Raw genomic sequence first — 14,188 nt, forward strand, 5'->3', positions numbered from 1 at the left:
GGGAAGGGGAACAGTTCCGTTGCATAAAGGGGGTTCCAAGACAGAAGTAGCAAATGATCGAACAATTAGCATTTGAGGAGTAGTGATCAAGATACTAGAGAAGTTGATTAAAGACAAACTTGAGGAATAGGAGGAGAGGAATGGAAGGACAGCATGGTTTTGAGAAGGACAGCTCGTGCTCCAGTAACTGACTCAGTTTTTATAATAAAGTGATTGGATCGTATACACGGTGACACGGTTAGACTTCGCAAAGGCGGCTAACAGGATACCGCTTTGAATTCGGACACATAAAATTACAGCAAATGGGTATGGATATGAAGTTGGTGACTTGGGTAAGAGTCGATGGAGAAATTGTAAACAATATTTATTCAGGAGCAGATTCCCGTAGATGATAGCCTGATAATCTCTGCATGTCAGGATGTTCTTCAATAACTATATAAGACTATCTGGTTATTGAAGAATAATCAGCGGTTATTATTCCTCTTTATAAGGTTCTAATAAGCCTCATCTGGATGATTGCGCATAGATCTTTTCTCCTGAGTTTCTTGGAAGATGTGTTGGAGCGGATTCAGAAGCGAGTGACCAAGATGGTGGCACGTCTGTGTGATACTCCATATGAAGAGAGATTGAAGATTTGTGAGTTATAGAGGCTGGTTTGTCGGCAGATAAGGGGAGGATACGATAAAGACATATAAATTGCTTGAGGGGGGAGTTATAGGATTGATGTGGAGGAAATATTTCAGTGCATGAATAATGTTAGGAATGCATATAGTAGGGAGATGATCCATGAAAATGAAGTAAGGTTAGCAAGGGCGTGAGGACCAGATTTTTTGCTTGGAGAGTGGTGAATGAGTGGAGTGGGTTGCTACAGTCAGTTGCGAGTGCTTTGTTGGTGAATGAGTTCCAAGTAAAATATTATTATTATTATTATTATGTGACACCTCCAGGGTCCAAAGACTCATAGAGGGAGAGTGTGCCAACAGCATCGAACGATTGAAACCCCTTCCAACTACTAACCGTGCTCAAACTTGCTTAACTTTTTGCGAGCCATTAGTAGCATAGGCTCTACCAATCGAGTATAGGATATCAATAAATATTAATTATCGTTTCTTTTAAGATTTTTTTAAGAAATAAAGATTAAATAAATAATAATAAATAAAAATCACAATAAATTACAATAAAAAAATATTCAAGTCAGAAATGGCTCTAGACTTAAGGTTATTATGGATAGTAGATGACGTCACTCCAAGAATACTATTGCGAATTTTTTTAAAAAAAATTTATGATTGTTCCGATTAATTTTCTACTTGTTAGAGAAAGAAATAACCTAATGTTGGCACTGTTTGTTCCAAGCAGTAAATCTCTGTCAATCTCCAATGTACAGTAATTGCAATACACTTCCGTATGACTTTGTGATTTAACATCCTTTAGAATTAATTCAGTAATAAACATTTAAAAAAAAAGTCGGTGGTATGACAGTATTGTTTTCTATATTGCTTTAATAATACATAATATTCATTTATAATCGTAATTAAAAATAAACGTTAATGATGTAAAATAAATTAGAATAGTAAAATATACCTAAAACAAAGTTTGTACACCATAAAAATTTTAATATGTCATTGATATAAAAGAAAGTATTATAAGAGTGCTGTTGATTATTATTATATTATATTATAGTAATTATAGTAATTATGGCAAGAACTTATAAGGATGCTGATGATTATTATATTATTATTATATTATATTATAGTAACTATGGCAAGAACATAATAATTTGTTGAATTCGATATTAAGCACGAACTTTAATAAAGTTGATTTTTTAAATGCTTCACAAATACTGGCTATATGGCTATACATGCTTTTCATAGGTCTTCAGATTTGAAAAATGTACTATGATAGTTGCGTATCGATAATTAATTCAAAACGAAATTTGATTAACAAAATCAAATTGATAAACTGAATATTATACAGTATAATGATTTGCAATAATTTATGCTCAAAGCAATTCCTTATTTTGATTTAAATGAATACGAAGTGATTGCGTTGGATGTTTGTGACAGGTGAAATACGCATGCGCAATACTACTGCTACTACATTTATTTCGAGAAAGTCAGCTGCTTGTGTTCCAAATCATTCAAGATGAGATCGTTTAAATAGGGTAACCGTATTCGTCTGTGAAGTATTGTCCCAGTTTTAAATAAGGCAAAGGAATCCATCTTTGGCTTCGGTTTACATGCCAAATGAAGGAAGAATATTTACAACCGGAGAACGTATTGTCAAAGGATAGGTAATGAAATGTTTATGTTAATCCTCTTAAATATGTGCTCAATATATAATTGTAAACAACAAGGAGTTTTTTTGTTTTTTTTTTAATATACTAGTCTAGTTAAACGTGTTAGACTGAATACGAATATAACGAAACTGAAGATGCGCCCTCTATCTGATTTTATAATAAAATGTAAGCTAGCAAAAAAATTTCGTTATTCCAATTGCCTAACAAAACAAATAATTAATATTGCCTACAGTAGCACCATCTATTGGCGAACTTCGTAATTAATGATTTTTTTTTTCTAGACTTGTGAATTAAGTTTTCATTCATTGAATGCTTCGAAACGGAACTGAGAATTCCCTAGCGTAATATTGCCAAAAGAAAAGAATTACCTAATGCATCTCTTGAGAATTTAACAGAAAGCTAACGCTATGAAAACTGATTTACATTCTTCGTATGTTCGAGTCTTAAGCAGACTTATATAAGCAGGCAGAGAGAATGTTTGATGGGCAGTTGAAAGTGAGTCGGGATAAATTCCGTTGTTGAAATTGTTTCCTTTCCTTATCAAATAAAGGATAACACCAGCCGAGTACACTCTACACATAATTTCCCAGGTTCAAACTTTGGTAGATACGTTGTGACGATCAACATTCTCCTGTCCAGGCATAACGTTACGAGTGGAATCCTCAGCTAACGACCTCGTTTGACATTCTGGCGAGTTTTCCTTCGAACCTCGAACTGTTTTCAGAGTAATGAACAGTTTCCAGTTTCAGTAGTGAAGAACTAGACCTACATTCTGCCACTTTAGATGGATACAGCATCGTTTAAGTGCTTTATTATGCAAGGAAACTCTCTTCTCTCACTCCCAGGGAATTGGCTCTGCATCTTAAAGGCTACGTCATAATCACGGACGGCTCTCCTCTCACTGGCAAGCAACTGTCTGCTAAAGCGTATCTCTAGCAATACATAAGGTATTTCCATGCTCTTTGATTCTACTGCTACGAGTCATTTACTGCTACTGACGTATGGCGTCTAGCAAGCATGCGCTCTGTTATTTATGAAAACCGGAAAGAAGAAGCGCGTGCTTCAGCTTTATATAATAATATTTAGGCTTGAGTCATATCGGCAGTGCAGGTTTATAATTTGGAGCGTGGAAGTTTTAACCATCCACTTTTCTCTTCTTACTTCTTTTGACTAGCTGTCTTTATGTCATTTCTTATACGTAACTCAATGATTTAAAATATAATAATAATAATTTATTTGATTTCTGAAATATTTACATGATTACAATAATCATATTTAGTGACATTCCAACTTGTAATTTTTACAAAATTCAGCACTAAGTCCTGCATATGTGATTCATTTTCTACATTGCATTTCAATTAAAATTTTGATAATAATACTTTTTTTTTTTTTGCATCTATATTTACAACACGTGTTCTCCTAATATTAACAATGAAGATTACACGGAAAAATTGAATAATGGATAATAATAATAATAATAATAATAATAATAATAATAATAATGTCTCAGATAAATTACATACACATCATCATATGTATGTAATTTATTTGTCTCAGATAAATTACATACGTATGATTGTTACAAATGATTATTACAGACATTTTTTGCATGTTTACACATTATGTATAAAATAACAATTTTTCTATTTTCATCGTACAGGGTATTTACAATTAATGCACATTACACTTGATGCTTTGTACATTATACTGTACGCAATTTAAGGCACATTATTTCTTTTCAAAATTTTTTTCTTTGGATACAAATTCATATACTTTATTTTTAACATCTTTATCTTCATTATTATTATTCACCGTACTGACTGTTTTGTTACATAATCTGCAGTCTTTGATTATGAAGATTACGTGTGGATGAGTGAGGCGATTTAATCCCACCTCCTTCGAAGCTTGGGTTAGCTTTTATGAAGATATAGTCGATTTTACAACTAAAATCGACTTAGATTTATTTCTTTATTTATATAACTTTATGCAGTTCCCATGGTGAGTTCCAAATGACTAATGGAAAGAAAAGTAAATGTTTATTTAATATTATCTGATTACTCCGTAATTTTTTTTTAAAAAAACTTGAATTTAAAAATTGTAATGGCTTAATCATTCAACTGTAATAATTAAATATTAATAATAAAGACGACGATAATAAATTCTTTAGTGTCTTTTCATTCTCCTGGCAGAGGCGAATTTCTTTATCCTTAACTTTAGGAAATCAGTGGGTAGTCGGTTTCCATCCTTCGTCATCATCTATAGTTGAATTCACTGCTTTGTAGCCTTACGAGTGACGAGTACATGAGAACTGCCATCATGTGGTATTGTGTAAAAATGCACAGGGAAAAACCTCATTTTACATTAAAAATCTCATTTAAGAGCTTTCTCGAATGTTTTCTTTTGCACGAAATGTCAGAAGGATGTCAATAGAAATAAATGGAAACATTACTTCTATCCCATCGTGATAGATTTCTTTGTCAGTTTGTGTGCTATCTGGTCCATCTTTTTATTTTCAGAAACAAAAAAAAGTTTGCGAGGGAAAAAACACTTTTACCACCGTACTAGACCGGCTAATTAATTTAACTATTACCGAGGGAGGGCACCTGCTCTACAACTCTCTGTCTCCACCACTCAATCCACCAACTACAACGAACCGCAACTACACCAACACCATCTACCGCCCGCCACCACCATTATTTCCATGGACAATCACAAACATCCATGCCCACGTCGTGATTTGAATCAGCTCCTTTTGACTGGAGAGCTGATATGCTAACAACTCAGCCAACCAGGCCAGCTTAGTATTAATATAATTAACAGACTTAATACACTCGACTCGTAGCCTTTACTACTTCGGCCATAATTCCGAACAGCCAAAAGATATAATAATTGCAGTCAATCAATCACCATCAATATACCATTGAATTTTAAACTTACCGCACTATCTCTTCATTCATTACTGTTACTAATGCAGGCCTATAAAATAAATCCTAACAGTAAGTGTTTCTCAAAAAAAGCCCAGTTACCATCGGCTGTTATTTAAAAAGAACACTTTTCTCCTGTCTACCTGATGCTTGTCTATCCATACTAATGTACATTGTTTGCTCGAACTGTCCATAATTATCAGCACTCATGTTAACAATTTCGATTTACAAATATTGCTTTAGAGATACTTGAATGTTAGTCTTCTTAAAAATTTTATAAGCAGGCACGAAGAAAAATAGTAATGTTTTGATTTTAGATATTTCTTACCCCTTTTTGCATTAATGTTAATAAAGACAAATATTTATTATTAATTACTTTTTCACATAGAAATAAGAGTAATGAATATAAAATATTTTATTAAAATATCACAAAGAGCAACTAGGATTAAAGTCCTTAAAAGGACTGGCTTAAAGGGGCGAAGTAAGAATGCTTTTCATCTTCCCCGTTATCTGTAGAGGACAGTGTAGGGATAAGGTGTTAATGAGCTATTGAAGCTCGGATCGTGGCAGGAGGGTAACAGCAATAGCCGAGCCTCAGTTAGAACTTCACTGACTACAGCATTGCCATCCATTACCCTCCCAGGAGTAAGGTTTTAAAACTTCTAAAAAGAACTGGGCGATGGACTGAGTTCTTGACTCTTTATCCCGTCATCTGAATGAAGAAAATCTGTGTGGATGGGGTGTTATTGAGCTAAAAGCTCTAGTCATGGCTGGGTGACGGCAATAGCCGAGCTTCAGTTAAAACTTCATTGGCTACAGCATTGCCATTCGTTACCCTGGAAGTCCTAAAAAGGACTCTCCTCCAACAAAATTTTTAATATAGGTTTAAATTAAAAAATAATATTTTAAAACCGAATTGAATTATGGAATAAGATAATATTCCATAATATAGGTCGATTCAATTCTCTTCAACCAGGATTATCCTTATAGTCCTTATAAGGACTGGCTTAAAGGGGCGAAGCAAGAATGCTTTTCATCTTCCCCGTTATCTGTAGAGGACAGTGTAAGGATAAGGTATTATTGAGCAATTAAAGCTCTGATCATGGCAGGAGGGTAACTGCAATAGCCGAGCCTCAGTTAGAACTTCATTGGCTACAGCATTGCCATCTTACCCTCCAAGGGTATTGGATTGAATGAATCAATCATAATCCCCGAAGTCTTCAACCAGGATTAACATTTTTACTATATTATTTTAGTAGTCTTTATTAAGGAATTAAAAAGGCGTTTAAGCATTTATTTAAAAATCTAATAAAAGTTTTCAAAAATTATCAAAATTTTATTTTTATTTAAAATAATATTAAGATATAACTAATATTTATATAGCAATTAATGTTTGAACATTTTAACTCATTAAAACACCTATTTAAATAATGATGATTACCATACAAAACCTTCTGTGGCCGAGTAATTTTTTAAGTTTCTTTCATTTTTTAGTTTAGTTTAGATTGCTGATTTTTTTATTGAAATTAGATTTCATATTATATTATGTAACCACATTATAAATGAACAGCTGGTAATTAAATTTTACTTGTCGAGATATGATGATCAATTTATCATTGCATTTGCTAGGGCTATTTATCTCTGCTCATTTTATGAAGTAATAGGCTTCAGATAATTTTCATGAGCAAATCTCATCTTTTGTACTTTGAAAAATCATCTTTACACCATCGTCACCACACGATTTTTCAAATATTTATTCCTTCTTTTAGTTTTCCTGTAAATTTACACTTTATTTTTCTCTCATTTTATGGGTAAATAATAATCTTCAATGAAAGATCGAAATTTAAAAAATAAAACAATAGTTAGATGTCGAATATGAAATCAAATGGAAGAAAGATAACATCTGATAGCCAAAGAACAAACTAAGGCTATATTTGCGCATGCGCACATGACTTGCGCATTCACTATTTCTCAAGTGGCTGTGATTGGTCATATTAAAGAAATAAAATGTATGTACTTTCTTTTTCCGCTTGTTTCTTATTTTATTTTTTATTTTATTTATTTATTTATTTTTACATATGTAATATGTTACTTTGACATATTAAATAAAATCTATTATTATATTGTTACAACTTTAAATTGGTTTCAGTAATGTTATTTGAATAAAAAAAATTCGGACTATCTCGTAGTATGGTTTCAAATAAAATTTTAAAATAATTTCCTTTACGTAATATTCCGTGGATGTCCCTTAGGACAAAACCATCGGAGTGCGCATAAGTTAAACTAACTCACTACATCTTGTGCAGTTTGTCCATCAGCCTTACGGGAATAGGAATTTAGAAGATGGCCAAAAGACCTAATCATTACGAGAGGCTCTGCTCGTTCGACTTGCTCAAGTGGAAACATTCATGATGATTCTCGAAGTCTCCATGGTGACGGTATTAAGCTGAAAATAAATATCCAGGATGACTGCGTGCATTGGACGCAACAATAGAATAGGAATATGGTTAGGTTAACTTTCTTTTGTAAACAAAGAGCACACAAGTCTATGATTTATTTATAAGAAAAATACTGCGAAGGTTTATTATTGGTTTAATGCTTTTTTTAATTATTTGTTGCATCGATACATTGAAAGTCTGTTGTACATTGCACGCATGCTCACACACACACACACACACACACACACACACACACACACACACACACATGATTCGAATTACTATTCCAATGAGGCACAGGTACCGTAACATGCATCTGCCATCATTTTTCCGATTCTGCTATCACATTAGAATCAATCTGTTTAAAGTAAAGCTCTGTCCATCCATCTCGAAATAAACTGCCAAGTAGGTCATGGGTTAGTAACTTACTGAGCATACAAATTACGTGTTTTACTCTGCACACATCAGTTTATCGTACTTTGTGTGTTTGTTCATTTCTCTCTCTCCTTTTTTTTTTTTTTTTTTTGAAAGTATAGCAATGCCACACTGCTTTTAGTCATAAATAACAAAATGGAACATTTGTATGCAGGATTTTGGAACTCATCTTGTTTGCATAATTCTCGATATTGTCCATTTGTAAACTTATTTGAAATATTCAAACAATGGAAGACAAACAAACAAACAAAAAAAAAAGAAAAGAAAAAATTTTAAAGTTAGCAACGGATTAAATTTCATTACGTGTATTAATATTTCATCTCCTGTTGTTATTTTTTTTTTTTATTATGGAAATTGAATTAATTTTCAAGCTGAAGAATCTTCAATTCTTTTCCTCTGTGTTCATAGTTTTAGATAATCAAAATGAAATCCAATGAATAGCTTATTTGCAGTGCCATAACAAGGATAGATCGATTTGGGACATGTGCACTTAGTGTAAAAAATAATAGGAGCGAAAAAAATGTTAAAAGGACACCAAGAGGGGGGAAGTCATCTAAGATAACAAACACTAAAAGTGAATTAACAATGTAACATTATATCATAGCCACATAAAAAAAAGGCAGTACTTACATCTAACAATACACTGTATACACAATTAGCTAAAAATACGACACTATGTCATCCGTGCAAGGCATTAATTATTCTTATTACAGTACTGCATATGTGTAGCATTTAATCTAAATGAACTATTGCAAATTTTGATGACTTGAAAAGTCTAACTAGGTAACTGGGATTTTTGGTGATAGACAATACTTCGTATGTTCTATTGGCATCTCACCAGTGGCGGTCCGTACATAAGCACTGCGACACTGCAGCATCCCCAAGGAAAAAATGTTTTAAAAAATGAAATTTTGTTTTTGTGTTTATAAATGCTAACAATGCTCACAACATTATATAAATGCAGTACAACATGTTAAAGGTTACAGGCTATGTTTCGACATTGATTGAATAGTTAATAATAGGAATTGTTTGATTAACGCTTTAGATTACGAAACAAATGCACTGCGATCTAACGCAGTATCGGAATTATCGCGTTCGGCCAATTGCAGCTAAACTCGCCGATATTCGTTTGCACCGATATTTTATTTCTGTGAGATACGAAACTTTTATTATTGGTGTTTGTTCGTGGTGATAGTGAAATATTTTTAAGAAAGCAGTTTTTTAATATGTAAATTTATTTATTTATTAATAAATTGGTTACTGATTAGGGGGAAAAAATATTTTTTTTTAATTTGTATATGCAGCACCCCACTTGAAATTATCACCGACCGCCACTGCATTTCGGACTTAGTATTGTATTTATAATGAAATACAAAATAAAGCATTTGATTTAGAAAATTGGTCGAAGAAATGCGACTGTAGCAAGCATCAGGAAAAAAATCCTTGATGGACTGTGGTTATAAGAAACTAAAGATGTTATCTCACTTGAAGCTATTAAGAATGGTTCCAATACAGACGATCCCTTCTTCCAGTTCACGCTACTTTTATCACCATTAATCAATGCAGCGAAGAGCGAGGTTTTACTTACTTATTCACCCTGCCCGCTTGTTTTGGGTGTCATGGGTGAATGGTTGGGACCGTCTTGCATTCTTCTAAGTAAACAATTTGTGTTAGAATATATGAGTGATATGCTTAGCATAGATGTAAAACATTTATTTACTTATTTATATTTATTCATTTATAGTATCGTTGTCCAAAAACTAAACATGAATGTAATGTAAATTTCCACTATAACTTATACATTCTCAAATGACTGCTAACATACACAGAAATTGATGCACTTGGTTCTGTAGATTTTAACGGAAATAGAATTGTAGTTCATTATATTCTATAAAATCATTATTATCAACCTTCTCTCTCTGTATTTCTTTTTTGTTTTAAGATCATTAAGCATTAAGTATTTTAATTTTTATGATAACAATATTGGACACCGTTTTAGAAAATTCATATTTTTAAAATAATAATAATGTATAGCCAGCCATAAACCTCGCCCACTTCCAGCAAAGTGTACAAACTGCGGAGGACCACACCCTGCAAACTATAGGGGCTGTATAGCATTTCCCCAAAACCAAAAGACAAAAGATACAAGTCAAAACCACCAGTAAGCCTCTTCAAGAACACGCGTCCTCCCATCAAACCATAGTCTCCACAACGGATGGAAGCTCAAGTTACAAGATCAACTTTCCAAAAAGACCCAAAACCAAAGCAGTCACGGCAAACCAACAAACCTATCCTACTGAACATAACAAGCCACTTAGGTGAAATGCTTGCTGAACTCCAACAGACCAACCCAACTCAAGAAGCCAAGGATATCATCTTAAGGCACACACAATCACTCTTCATGGAAATTCTTAATGGATAAGTCTAAAAGAAAACCGAAATCGTTACAGATTGTTTCATGGAACGCAAATGGTTTATCTATCAAATTACAAAAGCTGCAGGAGTTTACAGCAGAAACCCAAGCAGACATCATCCTCATAAATGAAACACATCTTCGTCCAAGTGACAAAATCAGAATCAACGGTTATAGCACTTACCGTACAGACAGATGCTTTGCTAGAGGTGGAGGCACTGCCATCTTTGTGAAAAGAAACATAAAACATAATTCAATAGCCGAACCCCAAACAGAACACATGGAAACTACAGGAATAGAAATACATATGGAAAACACAAATAGCTTTACGATATATGCAGCCTACAACTCCTCAAATAAAAAACTCCTTGAATCTGACTTAGAGGTGATACTAAATACAGGCAGAGCAGTGATTACAGCCGGAGATTTTAATGCCAAACATTCAGTCTGGAACAGCAGAAACTCAAATATTAACGGAAGAATACTCAACTCTTTCACCACTTCAAGAAATGTAACAGTACTAGGACCCACTGAACCCACACATTACGGAGCTACCGGACGTCCTGATGTACTAGATATAGCTATATTAAAAAAACATAGCGCACAGCTATCAGATACAAGCAATCAACGACTTAAGTTCTGATCATAACCCCATCAAATTACATCTAGGCACCATACAAGATTTAACAGAAAACACCACCACATTTATAAATTGGAAACAACTTCCCTCAGCCTTCCAGGAAAACCTTGGTCCAATACCGCATATAACATCTGCTGAAGATGTAGAAAAAGCAGTGAAGACTCTTGAAAAACAACTACTGACAGCTATAACGCAGGTAACAAATATAACCAAATGTACACCATCAAATAAACTCCCAGAGGATATAAAACGTCTTATCCAAGAGAAAAACAGATTAAGAAGACAATATCAGAGAACAATGGACCTAGCGGATAAACAAGCAATGAATAGAGCAACAAACCAGATTCGATATGCCCTAAAACCAACTCTGGAATAACAAAATTCACCAATTAAACACAGAAGATCAATCAATATGGAAAATGATAAAATCACTCCGTTCAAAGCGTTTTACATTTCCTCCAATCCAAGGTGAATCTAATGTTGTCTACAACGACGAGGAAAAAACTGAAGCATTTGCTGACAGTTTAGAAAAACAATGCAGCCCCAATTATGTCAATGCAGATATAAATTTCATAAGTAAAATTCACGCCCAAGTGCGTAAAATAACTCAAAATGCCTCAATCCAATCCAATAACAAATCCGTGTCACCAACAGAAGTATATGAGATTTTAAGAAAACTAAAGAACAAAAAGGCTCCGGGTCCAGATGGAATAACAAATAAGGTACTCAAGTTACTTCCTCGCAAAGGGGTTATGCATCTAGTAGCCATCATTAATGCCATCCTCCGGCTAAATTATTTCCCAGAGCGATGGAAAATTGCCGATGTTTTCCTAATTCCCAAACCTGGAAAAAATACACAGTTTCCTGAAAATTACAGACATTCTTTCATGCATAGGTAAGATAGCCGAACATGTTATTCTCACACGGGTTCATGAGGCAACAGATATCAACCATATCATTCAAGATGAACAATTCGGCTTTAGGAAATATCACTCCACAACGCTACAAATTTACAGAGTTATCGAACATATCACCCAAGGGTATGAATGGCACCAACACTCTGGCGCAGTTTTCCTGGACATCACTCAGGCATTTCATAGAGTGTGGCATCACGGACTAATTTTTAAACTACACGAAGTTGGTATTCCATTACCACTAGTTCTACTTATCAAATCATATCTAAATAGCAGAAAATTTAAAATAACTCAACGGTATCAGATCCACAGAGAGGAGAATCACGGCCGGAGTCCCTTAAGGCTCTTTACTATCTCCCCTACTCTTCTCCATATACGTCGGCTGTTCAATAAGTAATAAGACTAATTTTACTGTGGCGAAACCACTCATCACAATATTAATTTCTGTGGAATAAAGAAATGTTGTTGTCTGTATTAACAAAAGAGGTTGATAGATGGCATATACGGGCTGATGTGCCAGAGTGTCACGTGACTAAACGCAAGCTTGTTTCGGAGCGCCTACGAGGCACTACCAGTCTTCGAAATGGAAGCGTCCTTGGAACAGCGTTATGCGATTAAATTTGTGCGAGTTTGCAAAAATCGGCATCGGACACTTTTAACATGATACGCGAAGCTTTCCACGATGAAGCAACGTCGAGGGCAAGTGTTTTTCGCTGGCATAAAACTTTTAAGGAAGGAAGGCAAAATGTGGAAGATCTTGAACGTGAGGGAAGACCTTCAACGTCCATCACAGAGACAATGATCAACACAGCAGCGATTATCATCAAGCACGTCAAAAGGAATCGTCCATTACTGAAGAATGGCTTCTTATTGCACCACGATAATGCAAGGCCACATATTGCTGGTTGTGTAGTGGACGTTTTGCAGAAGAACAACACAGATAGCCTGCCATACCCTCCATACAGTCCTGATCTCGCACCGTGCGATTTCTGGCTGTTTCCTCAGCTCAAGAAACCACTAAGAGGCCGCCATTTCGAAAGCAACAAAGCATGTGTAAAAGCTGCGAAGGCGGTTTTGAAAGAACTCTCAAAAAACGGAGTTTCACATGTGTTTAATTTAACAAGTGGACGCAACGTTGGGACAAATGCATCGCGTCTCACGGTAGTTACTTCGAAAAAGACCATGTAAATGATGACGATTAAAGGTAATCTGTTTTCTGTATAAATATAGTCTTATTACTTATTGAACAGCCTACGTACATGGCAGATCTCCCCAAACTGTCTCCAGCTATCACCGCTCTGTACGCCGACGACACAATCATTATAGCCAAATCCCTCCATCCACACCTGGGTACAATCAAGCTGCAGAGAGCAGTCAATGAATTGGAGGATTGGTATACCAAGTGGCGTATCGCAATTAATCCAAACAAAAGCTCTACAGTGCTTTTCACCAGACGTAAAGCAGAACCGAATACAAGCATACAAATGTTTGGTAAAATCATCCCTTGGCGCAATTCTACCAAATATTTGGGAGTTCATCTTGATAGACGTCTTAACTTCAAGTCTTATATGGATAGTGTCGCCACTAAGGCAAGTCAGACCATAGCACAGCTATATCCACTTTTGAATAGGAATAGCTTCCTAAGCATAAGGAACAAAATCCTCCTTTTCAAATCGGTAATCAGACCGCAACTAACTTACGCCTCTCCAACCTGGGGTCACTCGACTAAAAGCAATATCAACAGACTTCAGATAATACAGAATAAATGCCTAAGAATGGCATTTAATGCCCCATGGTTCATCAGGAACATCCAGTTACATCAAGAAGCCAATCTTCCAGATATTAAGACCTAAATGACAAGCATTGCGGAGAAATTCTTCACAATGACGGATAATCACCCAAATCAGCTAGTTCGACAGGCAGCGGACTACAAGCCCTCAGATCATTTCAAACATTAAAAACTGAAATCCTCCATCGCAAGAGAAAGCTGATACAGCCTCAATGCTCACAATGCGCGGGTAAATTACCCACAATAATCTCATCACCCACAATCTAAAATCCAGATGAAGGGATAAAGAGTCAAGGACTCAGTCCATCAACCACTTAAGTTCAAAGTGTATTGTGAGGC

At 34.8% G+C, this 14,188-nt stretch overlaps 1 protein-coding gene across 3 annotated transcripts in view; it reads left to right on the forward strand.

The window, feature by feature from the left end:
- Positions 1 to 14,188, forward strand: part of LOC150097606 (uncharacterized) — a 446,553-nt gene that overhangs the window by 22,038 nt on the left and 410,327 nt on the right. Inside the window, exon 1 of one of the 3 annotated variants that reach the window (XM_090406899.1) lies at positions 2,157 to 2,290. The exons of the other annotated variants lie outside the window; for them this stretch is intronic. The gene's annotated coding sequence lies outside the window, so the exon portion shown is untranslated. Of the gene's footprint in view, positions 1 to 2,156; positions 2,291 to 14,188 lie in introns of those variants that run through there. 3 annotated transcript variants of the gene reach the window in all.

This window comes from Typopeltis vanoorti, chromosome 17 (assembly GCF_054136105.1).
Source record: "Typopeltis vanoorti isolate ZY-2024b chromosome 17, IOZ_Tvanoo_1.0, whole genome shotgun sequence".
NCBI classification, from domain to species: Eukaryota; Metazoa; Arthropoda; class Arachnida; order Uropygi; family Thelyphonidae; genus Typopeltis; species Typopeltis vanoorti.